Source organism: Pleurodeles waltl, chromosome 5 (genome assembly GCF_031143425.1).
Source record: "Pleurodeles waltl isolate 20211129_DDA chromosome 5, aPleWal1.hap1.20221129, whole genome shotgun sequence".
Lineage (NCBI taxonomy): Eukaryota > Metazoa > Chordata > Amphibia > Caudata > Salamandridae > Pleurodeles > Pleurodeles waltl.
In genome coordinates, this window is record NC_090444.1 from 274,594,108 (window position 1) to 274,613,396 (window position 19,289).

Consider the following 19,289-nt stretch of genomic DNA (forward strand, 5'->3'; position numbering starts at 1 on the left):
TGCATCTGGATTCATCTGCATACTTATGGGTCTTCCTGGGCAGGAAGTGTGGAGGAGCTCTCCATTACACTTCAAAGGCTAGTGGCCTGACCTCACACAATGGACTGATAACCCCCCACAGATCTCCTGGCAGACAAGACTGGGTTGAAAGGGGACCTGATGCACTTCAAAACCTCTTTGAAGTTTTCCTCCACTTGACAGGCACATTTGGGTATACATACTGGGTCTGTGACCCCCTAAAACAGACACTTCTGGACTTACAACTGGACTCTGTCAGAGGGATTGTCGTGCTGTCCAAAGGACTCTGCCTTCCCCCACAAGTGCTCTCCAAGGACTTGGACTCAGCTTGCCCACTTTTCTGAAGTCTCAGGTCCACCAAAGATTTCATCTGAAGAAGAAAATCCACTGTACCTGAAATAAATTACGCAATAGCTGCAAACGTCGATGCAACACCTGCAGAATCAACACAGTGTGTGTCTAGCAGCTGAGAAATCACCCCATCGACTGCAGGATCGATGCAGCGCATGTTGACTCTTCACAATGCATTTTGGATTTTCCATGCATTGTCCCTGGGCATCAAAATATTCCTTCATCTTGGTGAGGAGTCAAGGCTGTGCTCCAGGAAATCGACCCAGCACCTTACCGTGTGTAAAGAAACAACGCATCACCTTTGTCGTGCCAGAAAAAAACAACATATCACTTTACTTTCCGACAAATCTCGTCCTCTGCAGCCCTCTGCATCCTAATGTTAGACGCAACCCAGGTGCTGTGTTTTAAAAGGATACAACCACTGATTCTTAAGAATTGAGACTCATCTAAACATTTAAAAAGTGATAGCTTGACTTGTGGATATTGGATTTTTGACATTTTTGTCTTATTTTATTCAGATAAATATTATTTATTGTTCTAAACTGGTGTGGAGTACATCTTGTGGTGTTCACTGTGTAAATGTGTGAGTTATTGCACAAATACTTTACGCCTTGCCTTGTAAGTTAAGTCCGCCTGCTACGTGACAAGCTACCCAAGGGTGAGCAGAGGATAATTTATCTGATGGCAGTTAATACTAACAAACCCTTTTTGCCCTCCCGTGCAATGCTGAGGTTGCTGGAAAATGAAAAGAACTGTAACCATCCAGTGGAAAACTATAATCGATTTTCCATGTTTCTTGTCAACAAACTACATAAAAGTCCTTTAGAAAACTGCATCATTGTCAGTTAATTCGTTCACTAGCCTGACTATGCATCAACTTACTACTGTCCCTCCAATTTATACATTTCAGCAACAGAAGCTGAAGTCAGGGTTGGACTGGGACAGAAAACTTGGCACCATGTTAGAAGTACCCTCCCTCAGTGAATAAGACTACATTTGCAAATCTAGGCAGTTTTCAGCTTGTAGAGACATGCAGTGTAGGTGTTCTGTAAATGGAATGGAAGACTGATTGCAGTTGTGCTTGCTGCAGGTAATGTTTGTGGTAATATCCATCAACAATAAAAACCGACCCACCTGACCATACAAAAAGCCCACAAACATCACAAAAAACTGACCACAGGCTGACCTGCCAGGTTGACCCCTCGGACACTCCCTGACTCGCCTATAAACCAGTCCGACGCTATATAAAGTAATTTTCTATCCTGCATGGTATCATTTAAGCATACAGAAGTATAGGCAATGCCACCTATAATTCTATCTTACTCCAGTGATTTATTGTCTTTTTCAACTTGTTCAGTTGACCTAAATAAATGCGGGCATGTTTCCCCACAAAAGGATGTTTTGATGCTAGAATCCTCACACAATTCATATTCTCTTTTTGCTGACGACCAGAACCCTTAGAGTACGAACCAGCTGCATTGTTCTGCAGTCACAGAATGATAGGAGTTCTTTCTGAACTGTTTGGTTCCAAAACAACGTGCATAGAATTTCTTTCTGTTTTATTTTGTCCTGAGGTACATCGTTAACAGAATACAGTATCAATGTGATTTTGTCTTACTGACCGGTTGAATTGATTGTTATGAATTTGTTATACTGATGAGGTCCAACTATTTTATAAAATCGATTAATCGACTTCAGGAAGTTAAGCTTGTTTGCAATGCCTTGGTCAAGCAACAACACCAGTATATGTTATTATCATGTACGTTTTTTGCAAAACATAGATCATATAGTTTGTTTTTTCTGAGTTGGTTGCATTTTTACGGCTTTATTCTACATGTAGTATTTGATTCACATTAATAATGTTATGCCTCTAATATCCACTACAGTTATCATAAATTATACAATGCACAGTTTCCTCTTGCATTAATATAATTTCCTCCTATTTTTGAAAGCCCAAAGCCAATGTTTGTATTTATTGCATCTTATTGATTAATGCTTAATGCACATAGAGCTTTTTCGACTGTCTGTAGAATAATAGATTTGAGCTGAGGGTCTAAATTTTCACCTGACAAATCGTGTTCCTCTAGTCACTCACTGAAATAAATCGTCATTAATGGAAAGCATGTTTGTTCACATTAGGTCTGCAATTGATGACAATGCCTTGTTTCGATGCATTTCATAACAGCCACTTGCTTAACATGAAAAACTTGGAAACATGACAATATAAAACCTGACATGGTATATGTTGATGCACTGCTTCTAACAATTTTTCACCATCCTAGAGTACAACACGTACACACGCATCATAATGTGTTAATAATGCTTTGGATACCACTGCCCTAAGAGCAAGTCAATAAGAGATGTTTTGACTTTTGCACAAGGTCTTGCAGATTTTGAGGGGGCAACTGTCTGCATATGTTGTTTGTGAATACAATCTTTTTAGTGAGATCCTGCCGATGATAAGTCTGCTACAAAATAGCCCTATGACACAATTAGAGTGATCATGTAGGATAATGCCAGTGAACGTGATCGTTTTGCAAGCAAATTATATCTTGTTTACAGCAGATCACAACATCATGTACATGGAGGACCTCATTTCTAGTCATGTGCTTCTTTGACAAGTGATTGATATTCAAAGTAGAGCAGCTTCCTTGGATGACTGACTACTCTCACAGCAACTTTATAAATGAGAGAATTCAAAACATATGAATTTTGTGATAAATTGAGAGAATTTCTTGCACCAGGTTATAGATTCAGAAAAGCAATAACCTGCTGGTCATGGTGAGAACTGTTTTTTCAGCGGTACCACATATGGTTATGTAAGAAGTTTGTTCAGTTTGGGAGCTCTGCTGGCCAGAGCAATGCAGAGATCGTTGTAGAATACCTGCAGAGCAGACACCAGATAGACCTACTATGGGTTTTAGCTTCTCCAAAATCCAAAAATCTAAGCCCAAAGACATCAACAGCACAGTCGAGATGAAGAAGTAGGTGCTGTGGTTATGAATTGATGACTGAGAGTGAACTATGCACCACTTCATGCCATAAACCCTTTACTTTGGTTTAAAGTGAGCTTCTTTTCAGGTTATCTTCTTTGTATGTGGCCTGTCGAAGCACAAATGCTTTGCCTATGTTTCAGTTGTCAATTGAAGATAAAGTCCTACAACCAAGATTCTTCTACCTTCCACTACATGCTTTTCCTTTATTTTCCCCTGTGCCTACACTGGAGACATTGGGCTCTTTGCTTGAATCTTTCAGGTCTCCTTCTTGTGAATCCCAGCAACAACTACTTATCATTAAAATTGTCACTGAATGTTATGCCTTGTCTCGTTATCATTCTGTTGCTGCTATATTTTTTCTTCCCATCGAGGTAACTCTACTTGAGCTCTGATTGCAAATACCGTGCCCCAGGTATTACAGTTATCCACTGTAGGGACCATCCCAAAAGGCAAGCACATTGTCAATATTCTATGTTTATCCTGCGGTCCCGTATGGGAAAATACTGCCTCCAGCGCATTAACTTTTTGTGCTAACCAAAACGGAGTTTCCTCCTGTTTGGCGGGTACTTTACCCATGATCGAATGTACAATCGCAGGGTTTATACCTGGTGTAACTGCATGTGGATGTACTGGAGCAGCACATGCTGGGTTTGTATTTTATGTTTGCATTACGAATTGTACCAATCGTCTATATATCGCTGTTAACTCTGTATAGAAGCGATTAACCTCAGCTACCGCTAAATTTGCAACTGCATGATGTGGTGTAGAGGTGGCCAATAAAGGCCAGGTAGGGCCATTGTTACTTAGAGGACCTAACCTTACTGGTAAAAATTGTGTGGGGTAGGGCACCATCAAGCCAATTATTATGTTCTTGATAAGCTAAAGATATTCCTAAATATGCATATGCTCTGTATTGTCCAGGCGTATTTGCAAGTGTATAATGATGAAATGTATTTGTATTCCCATCAACTGCTGGAAATGTGACCCAAGAATTAAAAAGTTCTGTTCTATAAGCTGCATGGGCATCCACCACGAATGTGACTGGACCCCCCTGGGGCGTTAAGCCATTTGCTAATAAATGTACAGTCAGAGGTTGTCTCATATTAACTGCTATTTGTATCTGCTGTGGGTTCGCCATCATAGATGTACTATATGTTCAGAGAAGGCACACCAAATGGAGCTATTCCTTTTAAAGTTCAAGCTTGAACAACCTCCAGCTAAAAGTAGGATAGCCTACAGAGCTGTGGTGGAAATCCTCAGTACCACGGACATCTCCCGTCATTATATATAATGAGACAGAGATACTCCGGAGGACCGGAAAATTAGAGCCTGACCAAACATTGGCGGCGCCATGTCACGTAGGCTCTCATTATTCTAATGAGATTACTGTATTTTGAGTGGCAGAATCACCCACGGTGCAGGAGACTAAGGGGGTCATTACGACCTTGGCGGTCTTTTCAAAAGACCGCCGAGGCTGCAGGAGACAGAATACCGCCATTGCCGGTGGTATTTCTGTCTCCCTATTATGACATTTCCGCTGGGCCAGCGGACGGCAACAGTGTTACCGTCCGCTGGCCCAGCGGAAATGTCACATCAACATTGCAGCCGGCTCGTAATAGAGCCGGCGGCAATGCTGATGTGCAGCGGGTGCAGTGGCACCTATCGCGCACTTCACTGCCCGAAATTCGGGCAGTGAAATGCGCGACGGGGCTATGCCTGGGGGCCCCTGCACTGCCCATGCCAAGTGCATGGGCAGTGCAGGGGCCCCCAGGGGCACCCCCAGTCCCCTTACTGCCGGCCTTTCCTTGGCGGTGTGTACCGCCATGGACAGGCTGGCGGTCGGGGACTCATAATCCCCAGGGCAGCAGTGCTTGCACAGCTGCCCTGGGGATTATGACCGCCAGGCGGAATCCTGGCAGGAAAGTGGAGGGGCCGGCGGTATGGCCGTGGCAATTCCGCCACGGTCATAATTGCTGGCGGAAAACCGCCAGCCTGTTGGCGGTGTTACCGCCAACATATCGCCGGCCGCCAGGGTCGTAATGACCCCCTAAGTCTAACCCACTATGGGTGACACCTGTTTCTCCAATCCGGGTTATGCTCCGACTAACAAGCAGTGCCTCATCTCCTCCCAAGAATAGAGATGACTGGGCAGCCAAGCGCATGACATACTTAACTTCTCAGAGAAGTCGTGGTCACTCAGCTCTCATCCATTTCTCTCATTTACAATCCAGTCTCATATACAAATGACAAACAGAAGCAGTAATGTTTCAATAATGAGTTTAATAAAACAACTGCATCATAGATAGCAAAGTGTGAGCTGCAATAACCAGGACGATACAACATGACAGTATCAAAAGTGTGACGAGAAGAGTGAAGCATAAAAACAACGCTATCATATTGTCACTATAATCGATGGACTAATCCCTACCTAGGTTATGTTCGAGCACAGCATGTTAAGCTCTAATTCTGCCCTTCAGATTCCCCTGGGAAGACATCAACCCCCATACCTGAGCAAAGGCCTGCGGTCTGCGTTAGCATCTGTAGCGAAGCATTCAGCAATCAGCATACAGTCGTGGTTCCCTGGCTGGAATCTCCCTCTAACGTGTAAGGGACAAGGAAGTGTTTTTATAACAACACAGCTGATGTTCTGAGAAAATGTCCCTACGTAAGGATGTGTATGTTCTACATATGTTGGAGACTAAGGGGGTCATTCTGACCCTGGCGGTAAAAGGCGCTTACCGCCGGTCAGAAGACTGCCATAACACCGCCGCGGCCGCGGTAAACCGCCACGGTCATTCTGACCCGCAACTGGGAAACCGCCAAAAACCCGACATCCACAAAAGTCCGCCACACCAAAGGTCAGCGAAAAAATGGCGATGACCAAACCTCCACCGTCACGCCAACAGAAATACGCCCATACCATTCCGACCCACAAATCCACGCGGCGGTCTTTCAAACGCGGTATTCCATTGGCGGTACACACCGCCGCGGTCAAAATACACACACACATAGAAAACTCAGCCACATGGGTCAGTTTGAAATACACACACCTGATACACATACTAACACCACTCCACACACCCAACACAATATAAAACACACACCCACATCACCCACATGCCCCTACAACCCAGAATCATTGACGAAGGCTAGAGAGAGAGCACAGAATAGACAATCCCACAACACAGAGGCACACAACACCATCACCCACACAGAATCCACGCACCAAACACCACACACCACCACGCGTACCACACTCATCACCACAAACGCCACCCCACACCTCAACCACACCACCCCATGGCACCCCAAAGACACCCCAGGTTCAGTGACGCAGAACTCAGGGACATGGTGGAGGAAATAGTCCGTGTAGAGCCCCAGCTCTTCGGGGCACAGGTGCAGCACACCACAATTGCTAGGAAGATGGAGCTATGGCAAAGGATAGTGGACAGGGTCAACGCGGTGGGACAGCATCCACCCAATCGGGACGACATCAGGAAGAGATGGAACGACCTACGGGGGAAGGTGCGTTCCATGGTATCATGGCACAACATTGCGGTGCAGAAGACTGGCGGCGGACCCCCACCTACTCCCCCAGAATTTACCGCATGGGAGGAGGAAGTCTTGCACATCCTGCATCCTGAGGGCCTCGCAGGAGTATCTGGAGGAATGGACTCTGGTAAGGCAAATCTTCACTACTGCTTTCCACCCCCACCCCACCTGCATGCCAAAATCATACCCCCACCCTCCCCCATCACACCAACCCCTAGCAAAAGGCACACCATCACAACCCACCCATCCCAACTCCAACCCTGCATGCGACCACAAAGCATGGACACCCATCACCAAAGCATGCCCACTGCACACACACATCACCCCCACAAGCCACCCTCAAAAAAGCCCCCACAAGGAAATGCCTGCACTTGGGTACACGGACACCCACCCATCACACGAAATGCCACACACAGAAGCAATAACCATACCTTTATACCCCTGCAGGACCCGAACGCCACCACACCGCCACAGAGGGTCCCGAGATGTCCATCCCACCCCCAGAAGAGGCCCCCAGCGATGACAGCAGCTCTGTCTCCCTGGAGCCAGACGACCAGCCCGGCCCATCGGGGACCTCTGGACAGTCGGTTCCCCACAGACAGCCACAGGCTACACCAGACCCAACCCCCTCTGGGAACACCAGCACAGCTCCCACCCAGCGGGCCCATGCCTCTGTCGCCAGGACACGTCAATCAGCGGTGTGTCCACCACTACAGGGCACCCAGGTTGACCCACCACCCCAACAACAACAGGGACCTGGGGGCAGTGGTAGTGGGCACACCGTCCAGGGGACAGTGGCCCAGGAACACAGGGGAACTGAGAGGGCTGCTGTGCGACAGGGGGGGGACAGGCCCGGGGAACCCACTCTCCAAAAGGCCCTCTCCTCCATCATGGGAGCATACCACCGCTCCCAGAAGACGATGGCGACGGTACTGGCCCGGTTCCAGGAGATCCAGGAACTGCAGGAGGAACGGTACATGGGGTTCAGGGAGGAACTGAGGAACATTGGTTCCGCAATGGGGACCATCGTCCTGGCCCTTACCCAGATCGTCACCACATTGCGGGACCATGTGGCACCCCAAAGGGCCCCTGTCACTAGCCCAGGCCAGGAACAGCCTACCACCTCCGCCGGCGCTAGAGGACAGGAGGCCCCCACACAACGACAGGCCACCAGAACCCCACCTCCTGCAGAAGAAGAACCACCCCGCAAGCGGAACCTGAGATCTCACAAGAAGACAGAGTAGGATTGCAAGACCCCCGCCAGCCTAAGATACCCCCTGATGTCATCCCACTGTCCCACATTGTCACCCTGTCCAACTTTGAACTGCCCCTGCTCCATCCTTCCCCAGGCATATGGCCAATGCACCTGTGCGACTGAGAACTGGACTCTGCCATGGACATTACTCCACCCCCACCCATCACCGTTTCCCAATCATGTACCTATATGTAGCACTTAAAATAAATCACTTATTGCACTTAAATAAACAGGAGTCTGCTTGTATTTACAACAAATGTATTACACAGAACGGTGCAATAATGTCCAGTTACTTTGTGATGACAACATACCAACTTCAATAAGCTTTAGTCCATGGGCAAACAAAGCTGAAGTCAGGCAGTGGGTCATACAGCTCTGAAAAGGGAAGGGAAAGTCACAAATCAGTTAACAGGAACTGGGGGAAACACAGACAGTGGAGACGCATGAGGCCTTCAGTAAATGTAAAATGGGGTGGCTGATTCTTACCTGGGTGCTACTGAAAGTATTGTTGTGTGACTGTCTCCCTGTTGTCCGTGTCGTCCCCGTCGTCTTCCTCCTCTTCACTCTCCACAGGCTCCACAGCTGCTACAACACCACCATCTGGACCATCCTCCTGCAGTAAAGGCACCTGGCGTCGCAATGCAAGATTGTGAAGCATACAGCAGGCCACGATGATCTGGCACACCTTCTTTGGTGAGTACATGAGGGATCTCCCTGTCATATGCAGGCACCTAAACCTGGCCTTCAGGACCCCGAAGGTCCTTTCTATGATCCTCCTAGTTCGCCCATGGGCCTCATTGTACCGTTCCTCTGCCCTGGTCCGGGGATTCCTCACTGGGGTCAGGAGCCACGACAGGTTGGGGTAACCAGAGTCACCTATTAGCCACACACGGTGTCTCTGTAGCTGTTCCATCACACAAGGGATGCTGCTATTTCGCATGACATACGCGTCATGCACTGACCCAGGGAACTTGGCATTTACATGGGAGATGTACTGGTCAGCCAAACAGACCACCTGGACATTCATCGAATGATAACTTTTTCTGTTTCGGTACACCTGCTCACTTCCACTGGGGGGAACCAAAGCCACATGGGTCCCATCAATGGCACCAATGATGTTGGGGATATGTCCAAGGGCATAGAAATCACCCTTCACTGTAGCCAATTCGCCCACCTCAGGGAAAATAATGTAGCTCCGCATGTATTTCATCAGGGCAGACAACACTCTGGACAAAACCTTAGAAAACATAGGCTGAGACATCCAAGATGATATGGCCACTGTTGTCTGAAAAGACCCACTGACAGAACCTGCACCAGAGGGGGAATCCCTGTGGGTTGGCGGATGGGGAACATCAGGTCTGGCTCCAGCTGGGCACATAGTTCATGTATGGTTGCTCTGTGAAGCCGGTATGTAAGTATGATATGTCGTTCTTCCATTGTCGACAGGTCCACCAGCGGCCGGTACACGCGAGGATTCATCCTTCTCCTTGCAAGTCCCAGCGGACGGTGCCTAGGAAGGACAACATGGAGCACAGAGTCAAGCAACCCACAGGTTCGTTCACACAGCTTGCACAGTACACGAATCGCTATGCATTAAATGGCTTGTATGAGTGGCAATGCAAGGCCTAGGCCTGTGTGACACAGTAGAAAACATGCCATGTGGGCCCTTGAAATGGCGGCTGCCTGACCTGTGAAGTGTGACAGTGGGATGTGAGGTCACTGCGCTGGCGTGGCACACCGTGGCGGTAGGCAGTCGAAGACTGCGGCGCAAAGCAGCATTGGTTAACATTGAACCCTATGGCTCTCATGAGCCAATGACGATCTGCGCCGGCGGTCGCGGTACGCACCGCCGCGGTATGCACCGCCGCGGGCGTGACCGCCATTTTCTATCTGATTAATCACTCGAGACCTGATCATCCACAGGAGAGGACCTATACTGCAAGTGCTGCTGTGACCTCGGTCTGGGAGATACAATGGCTGCTGCGACTGGGGAAAGGGCCCCTGCCTTCACTTCCGAAGAATTGGAGAATCTTGTTGATGGGGTCCTCCCCCAGTATGCGCTACTCTACGGTCCTCCAGACCAACAGGTTAGTACACAGGGTGCACGTTGAATGGGCTGTGCCTGTGTTGAGTGGGGTGTATGTAAGATGGTGGGGAGGGGAGCGAATGAGGAGTGCAACGCACGAAAGATGAGAGCATGTGCCACATGGCAAGGTTGGGGAGGGGGGGGGGCACTCACATTGACCAGGCAGAAAACTGATGCGATTTCCTTTACCACCCTGTACATGTCACATAGGTCAGCGGCCATAAGAAGATCGATATTTGGCGTGCCATCGCCAAGGACGTCCGGGCCCTGGGGGTCCACAACAGACGGGGCACCCACTGCCGAAAGAGTTGGGAGGACATCCGCCACGGGACCAGAAAGACCGCCGAGTCTTTGCTGGGGATGGCCTGCCAACGTAGGAGGGGTGCCAGCCGCCAATTGACCCCCCTGATGTCCCGGATCCTGGCGGTGGCCTACCCCGATTTGGATGGGCGCGTGAAGACATCACAGCAGACACAAGGGGGTGAGTATCAGCACATCCTGCTATCTTTGCGCGCAGTGAAGGTGTCTGGGTGGGGGAGGAGGGCTGTGGCTATCTCCAGGCCAGGGCGCATTCTGTAGGCTAGGCCCCTCCGTTAGACACGGCCCTGTGCCCCCGCCCCCCACCTCTGTAGGGTGCCAAGTACAGCTATCCATGGTCCGGCCTCACCCATGTGTGCATTTGTCGTCCATAGACCTGTAGGCCTAGTCACAATAACTGAGTAGTGTACCCCCATTGCGCGGCCTAGTTCAGGGGGCTTCTGTGTCTGTCCTCTCCGACAACGGTGTTGCCAATGCATGCACTCAACCTGTCTTCATTTCTCCCCACCCCCCCTTTTTTCTGTCTTCCTGTTCATGTGTGCATTAGCATCATCAGGCGGAGGAGAAGTGGCATCGGCGCACGAGGGAGCTGCATCTCACATGGCCCCGGAGGGCCATACAACAGACTCCGAGTACACCAGTGAGACAGAGGGCGAGTGGAGCTCCACAACGGGGACCCATGGAAACGTCAGCGACACCGACACATCCTCGGAAGGGAGCTCCCTAGCGGTGGCGGCAACATCCGTGCCCACCGCCACAACAGGTACAGCCGCCACCCAGTGCACCAGCGCCGCCCTCCCAGCAGCCCCTCAGCCTTCGCTCCGTGCCCGCTCGCCCAGGAAGGCGGGCATCTCCTTCGCCCCAGGCACCTCAGGCCCTGCCCCAGTTACCCCTGCTGCCCTCAGTGAGGAGGTCATTGACCTCCTCAGGACACTCATTGTTGGGCAGTCTACCCTCTTGAATGCCATCCAGGGTGTAGAAAGGGAGGTGCATCGGAGCGATGCATACCTGGAGGGCATTCATTCGGGTCAGGCTGCCCATCAGCGATCGTTCAACGCTCTGGCCTCAGCACTGACGGCAGCCATTGTCCCTGTCTCCAGCCTCCCTCTTCTGACTCCCTCCACCCAGTCCCAGTCTCCTGTTCCTCTGCCTATCCCATCCACACCATCAGACCAGCCTGCACACACCTCTACACCCAAGGGCAGCTCATCCAGACATAAGCACCACAGATCCCACAAGCATTCACCCAAGCAACATCCAGATGCAGACATGCCAACAGTCACTACCACCTCTGTGTCCCCCACCTCCTCATCTCCCCCCTCCCTCCCTGTGATGTCTCCACTCACACCTGCATGCACACCACCATCAGCCAGTACTTCCATCACCAGCACACCCTCCATTACAGTCCGCACACGTGCAGTCACCACCCCCACTGCCATTTACACGTCCCCTGTGTCCTCTCCCAGTGTGTCTGTCACCCCCTCTTCCAAAGCACACAAACGCAGGCAGCCACCCACCCAACAGCCATCCACCTCACGACAGCCTCCGTCACAAGCACCTGCACCCAAAGACAGCACACTTGACTCTCCTACAACCACATCCTCTTCCTCCACTCCCAAACCCACTACACCTACCCGTCCATGTCCTTCCAAAGTCCGTTTCCTTTCCAACCTTGAACTCATTCAAATCACTGACCCACCCCCTCCATCTGGTAAGACCAAAAAAAGCACCTCAGCCACCATCAGCCCTGCATCTACTGTGACCATAGTGCAGGGCTATTGGAGTCCACCAGATCCTAGGGCAGGAACATCGGCCAGCAGCAAGGGGACAGCCAGCCCCCCCCCCCCCCGGGAAGAGGACAAGGAAGAAAAAGGCCCGGCGCGACAAGCCTGAGACGGCTGCCACCAAGGACAGTAGCCTTGCCCCGTCACCTGCCACATCATCCAAGGGAGGCAAGGGCCACAGAGCTCCAGCGAAGGAGGGCAAGGGCAGCAGGGCGGAGAAGTCAGGCAGCAGGCGAGCTGCCCAGGAGGTCCCCACCAGCCCCATCCCGGGTGTGACGGACGACACCCACGGGCCCAGGACTCCATCACAGGAGGGCGCCGCGACCGCAAGTTCGGATGGGGAATGAGCGGGAAGTCTTGCCCAGGTCTGGCTCCCTAGACACACAGGACAAGCACCGCTGAACAGGGCCCCGCCGGGGCATGCACCACTGAACGGGCCCCGCTGGGCCAAGAACCGCTGAACGGGCCCCGCTGGGGCAAGAACCGCTGAACAGGGCCCCGCCGGGAGGAGCACCGCTGAACGGGCCCCGCCGGGCCAAGAACCGCTGAACGGGCCCTGCTGGGGCAAGAACCACTGAACAGGGCCCCGCCGGGAGGAGCACTGCTGAACGGGCCCCGCCGGGGCAAGAACCGCTGAACGGGCCCCGCTGGGGCAAGAACCGCTGAACAGGGCCCCGCCGGGGCAAGCACCGCTGAACGGGCCCCGCCGGGGCAAGAACCATTGAACGGGCCTCGCTGGGGCAAGAACCGCTGAACAGGGCCCCGCCGGGAGGAGCACCGCTGAACGGGCCTAGCTGGGCCAAGAACCGCTGAACGGGCCCCGCTGGGGCAAGAACCGCTGAACAGGGCCCTGCTGGGAGGAGCACCGCTGAACGGGCCCCGCCGGGGCAAGAACCGCTGAACGGGCCCCGCTGGGGTAAGAACCGCTGAACGGGCCCCGCCGGGGCAAGCACCGCTGAACGGGCCCCGCTGGGCCAAGAACCGCTGAACGGGCCCTGCTGGGGCAAGAACCGCTGAACAGGGCCCCACCGGGAGGAGCACCGCTGAACGGGCCCCGCCGGGCCAAGAACCGCTGAACGGGCCCCGCTGGGGCAAGAACCGGTGAACAGGGCCCCGCCGGGAGGAGCTCCGCTGAACGGGCCCCGCTGGGGCAAGAACCACTGAACAGGGCCCTGCCGTGGCAAGCACCGCTGAACCGGCTCCGCTGGGCCAAGAACCGCTGAACGGGCCCCGCCGGGGCCAGCACCGCTGAACGGGCCCCGCCATCTCAAGCACCGCTCCGCTGGGCCCTTCATCTCAAGCACCGCTCCGCTGGGCCCCGCCATCTCAAGCACTGCTCCGCTGGGCCCTTCCTGTCAAGCACCGCTCCGCTGGGCCCTTCCTGTCAAGCACCGCTCCGCTGGGCCCTTCCTGTCAAGCACCGCTCCGCTGGGCCCTTCATCTCAAGCACCGCTCCGCTGGGCCCCGCCATCTCAAGCACCGCTCCGCTGGGCCCCGCCATCTCAAGCACCGCTCCGCTGGGCCCTTCATCTCAAGCACCGCTGAACGGGCCCCGCCATCTCAAGCACCGCTCCGCTGGGCCCCGCCATCTCAAGCACCGCTCCGCTGGGCCCTTCATCTCAAGCACCGCTCCGCTGGGCCCTTCCTGTCAAGCACCGCTCCGCTGGGCCCTTCCTGTCAAGCACCGCTGGCCCATTGACAGTGCCGGTTCAGTGTCAAGCAGGGCTTCAGGGAGCACTCGGGGCACCATGCCTCCTCCAATCACAGTGGAGTCGGTAATCCATCTGATGGACTGTGGCTTTGCACCCCCCAGGATGGGACAGTGGGCATGGAGGCCCCTCGTGGATCTGGCGTCGTGGACTCATGTGGCTGAGGTGCCCCCCCTTCCCTTCCCCCTGAGGTGCCTGTAGTTTTATCATCTGATGCCCCTGCAGTGTTCTCTCCAATGGTATCTGGTCTCCTGTGTGGGCTTTGTTTGTGCACATTGGCCCACGGACTATGGAACTTTGACGGAATGTGCAGGACTTTTTGCCTATGGATATCTTGTTGACTATCTTCATTCCTTATTTTTTTATCTTTTATATGGCATATTTGCCATTCCTTCTATGGAGCTATTTATACATATATTTTTTCAAACATTCAAATTGTGTCTTTGCATTATTCCGGGGGGTTTGTGTGGTGTCACTCTGACTTGTTGCTCGGCAATGGGGTGTAGGTATTTGTGGTGGGGGGGTGGGTGTATGGCGCATGTGTGTCCCCGTAATCTTTTCTCCTCCCCCCTCCCCTGTGTCGTAGGTGCAGTACTCACCGTTGTCGTCTGCGCCGGCGTTCGTACTCCTGGTAGATGAGCAGGTAGACAAGAGCTGGTAGGATGTGTAATTCAGGCTCCATGCTGTCCTCCTTCCTCGTGGAGTGTGTATAGGTGAGCGTTTTCCCGTTCGTTGTCTGTTTCCGCCGTGTTTTTATCGGCGGGGCTCCTGCCCCGGAAAAGGTGGCGGATTGGTGAGTTGTGATAGGGTGGGCGGTACATTGTCTGCCGCCTGCCTGTTGGCGGTGACCGCCGCGCTGTTTGTCGGACCCGCCGTGGCGGTCGGAGTGTTAATGTGGCGGCCTGTGTTGGCGGTTCCCGCCAGAGTTAGAATACCATTTTTTGGACCGCCGGCCTGTTTGCGGGTTGGCCGCCGCTTTATCACCGACCGCCAAGGTCAGAATGACCGCCTAAATGTCTACCATGTTCACCGGCAATGTACCGTGCTGTAGCCTTGGAAGAAGCACAGAGGGATCAAGAATGTCTTGTTTGAGAACAGTGTGCTGGCCTAGGCAAAAACAGTTAGATAAACGAAAAATAAAACAGGACCATAAAAATGGTTATTGTAACAATAATAAGACGAAGCTGAATAAAATATATCTAGGTAAAAGTTCACAACGGCCTAGTGTGTTAAAATAACGTGCATGGAGCTGTAACTAAAATGGCTACACAACTCTTCATCTCAGCATGTCCAATGACATTTCCCTCAACCTTGCACTTTTGTTGCGTTACAATAGAATGCTTTACACTAATGGGCTCACGCACCGGGACTATGTAAATATTGCACTACAGCACTTTAAAATAAACAGCACCTACACAAGGGGGGGAGGCAATGCAGGAGTTCAGAGGTTTGTCCTCTTCAGAGTTCTTTTAATAGATGTTAGCCTCTGGCTATTCCTATCCATGTCCCGCTTGAGAGTGCCAATCTTCTTTAGGACCTTTCTCATGTCTCCCTGTAGCTGCCTGATTGTTGCTATGTCCAAAGCAGCTGCTGTGGTGGTCTGTGTCCCTGATGTTGTCGCTCCTGCAGATAATTGGTGCTGTAAGTAAAGGTGCAGCAGGTGTTGCGGCTTTAGCTTCCGATGTTGAGGGTGCAGCAGGTGGGGCTGATGTACTGGTGGCCACTGTGCCGCTGGCTGCAGTCGTGGAGGTGGTGACACCTGTTGTGGCCAATGCCAGGCCCCCTTGGCTGAAAGCCTGCTATGCTCCTGTAGCTCTCCCCCCTTCGATAGCATCTTGCCATCATGCTGAACCCAGACTCCACATCCAAGAAATGCCTGTATTTCACTGCCTGCCTCTGGAACTCCCTTATCTCAGCGGCATTCAGGTTGGCAGCTGTAAAAATGAGACAGGCAACCATTAGTGTCATCATTGTGTGATGCATGTACAGATGATAATCTAACACTGTTCTTCAAATAGCACATGCAGTCAAAATCACAATACAGATGATACATTGTCCCTGAGGAATGACATGGCAATGCGGCCTAATCATCAAGTATTTAACAGCACAGCAAAGCACAACAAGGTGTGTACCAAATAAACTGATCTTAAACTGATCTGTGTATTTATGTAGTGCAATGTGTCACAATGCAAATGCAGCTAGTACTTAACATGGGTCCGGCCGACTAATCCCTATCATCTGGATCAACTTCAAGGCACACAAGACCTGTGATTTGTAGATGTAATTGGCAGGATGGTATGCAGTTGCTAAACATAAGGGGTCACTGTTGTTTGGAACACATGCATGTTTGAATTAGATGTCTGTCATCTACACTGTGACCATCACACCTACCTACATATATGTTCTCCCCCTACCCCTGTGCCTTAGGGGGGATGGGAATGCAATACATCATCACAAACGTCATGGACAACCATGAAGCCATGTCCAATTGTACGTGGATTTGGTGAGTGGAACACCTGTGAGGAGGCCTGCCAACTAGGAGTGAGGTATCCATTTGTTAATCACATCTACATTCATGTTTCCATTTGTGGATAACCATCAACATCTGATCTGCCAACACATGTCCAAAATCAACCACATTGATGCAAGCACATATCTGGCCTTGACCTGCAAGCACACCTATAACATACCACATAAGTGCCACGTAAGTGGGGTACAACATTTGGGGCTAGATGCTGGGGGACAGTCACCCATACACTCCAACCGACATACCACCGCAAACTTGCATTGGCACTGGCACTCCAGTGAGTGATAGACACACATATGCACACATGCCCTGGGCCTAACAATGATGTGGTGCTAAACCTAACTACAAACATTTGTGGCTAATCCATTTCATATGGTACTCCATGTCATGATTTGTGATTGGGTGACAATTGCAATGGCACATCCCTGGTACTCTGAAATACAGGTGACTCAGGTATTGTGGCTTGTGCATCAAGGGACAATGATTAACTGTGTGTGGGTCAATTTTCAGTCAGCAATTATTGTGCATTCAGTGGTCCATAACAGATGTGGCACAGTTATATGTAGGTAACAGATGCCCCATTGTCAGTGTCCCCTAAGCCGTATATGCCCCCTATGTCAACATGATGGCAGGGATCATGTGCGTGTAATGATGACAATGTAGCGCTAAACATGAATAGCCCACTTTGCTGTCCCAAAACTGTGAAATAGGGAATGCTGACAGTGTCTTAGCTGATCATCATTGACAGAATGCATGGGCACAGGTGTAGTCATTTCACCTGAAATGTGTCACTCAGGGCCATATGTACCTATATGAGGTTTTGTGAGTCACACATTGCGAGACTTTGCAACTAGCAATTAGCAAGTAGGATGATCTGAGGTAGAACACTCAATATGGCAATGTTTGCAATTCAAAACTGGTGTAGCAAATGACCTACCTCTTGAATAATGACCCTTGGGAATAGCAGCACTCACAGGGATGCTGGCCTGCTGGGCTCAGCAGACCACCATGTCTGTGACTGCTTTCATATTGGGATGTAAATATTAGTTTAATTGCAGCCTTATTTCAGCAGGGGTAAACAGAAAGTATTTCAAAAACCTATTTTATGACTGAAAAATATTTTTGGATGCAGTCACTGGTCCGTGGCACAACTTCTTGCTCAGAATACATTTTTGCCCATGCATTCACAAAGAGGAAGGGATCCCATGGGGACCCCTCCCCTTTTGCAAATGGGTTAGCACCAACTTGAAACGGATGGTAACTGCAATTGCTTAGTGGCAGCATTTGTGCCCAAGAAAAAAACAATTAGCCACCTGTGACTCGATCATAGGATAGGAACACCTATTCGTAAATGCCACTAGAAAACCCTGTGTTGTGATAGTGCAATGTAATAGCAGAATGGCAAAATTGGGGTTGTGCATTGGAATGAATATTTGTCCTGACGTAAACACAAAAATACAGAAAACTATGCTGTTTGTGAAAGTTATAAATAGCTTGGTACATATGGCCCTGAATAATAGTTGGACATGGCTCAATGAAACTCTGGACTGCATTGTTGACATGTAGAAACATGTGTAATATATCTCAACTTGCATTCCACATGGCCACAAACATTGCATGCAGCACGTTAAGACATCTGCTACTGTCATTCAGGAGCACTCTACTGTACACATTTGTCAATGTGATACTCACCAACAGGGCCACCAATCACCACGCCCAGGTGGTCCAGCGGGTCCTGTTTCCGTGCCACCAGGTCAGCCCAGGGATGCTTCAGCTGGTGCTCATTCCAGGAGGTGTTGAAGACACGTTTCAGGTGGAAGAGCACCTTCGCCCAACGAGGCCTCCTTGCTTCCGTGTGATACCCCTGTATCACACAACCCCCGCCTCCAGCATCATTGGAAGAGGTGGCACACCAGCCACACAAATGCCCCAAACTCCTCCTCACCCATGTGGCTCAGCCTTGCCCTTCCCAACATGGTATGGTAATGTATTTCAAAAAGAAAAGTGAAAAATAAAGGAAAATAATAACAAAAAAGGAGACTTACAAACCCAAATACAGACCACAACTAACCCAACTAATCTCACCCCCAAACAGACACCTAACAGTACAAATACAATTCAGACAACAATAAAATACACAAAAACACTTACACAGGTACAATATACAAATAGGATACACCAAAAGACAAAAGATAGACACCACAAGATACAATATACTCAATCCAAATGAGAGCAACACACAGCCACATAGTCACACTGCAAAGTGAAAGTGAAAGTACTCCCACTGTACCATGTCTGTAAACAGGTTTTCCTATTACATCACTCCCTGTCCCCTTTGCGCCCCGTTTTCCGTCTTGCATGTACTTTTTTGACGCATACATATTTTGCGTGAATACATCCGATGCATAACCTACATGTGTGGCAAAATACCATGCATTACCGGAAAACTACTATTTTATGGATAACCGCATGCGTGGGGTGTGCTGGTGGAATTAACTCTAGGGACCCATTGATGATTAGTATGTGTTTGCGTGTTTTTTCAACGCATTTACTTCAAAATTTCTGACTCAAACTGTGTTTGTGTGATTTTTAACTATTTAACATGCATGCAGCCCATATCTAGACGAAGATAGGATGGTATGGCCTGCAGTGTGTGTTATAGTGTTTGGCCACATGTGGTAGACCATGCAACT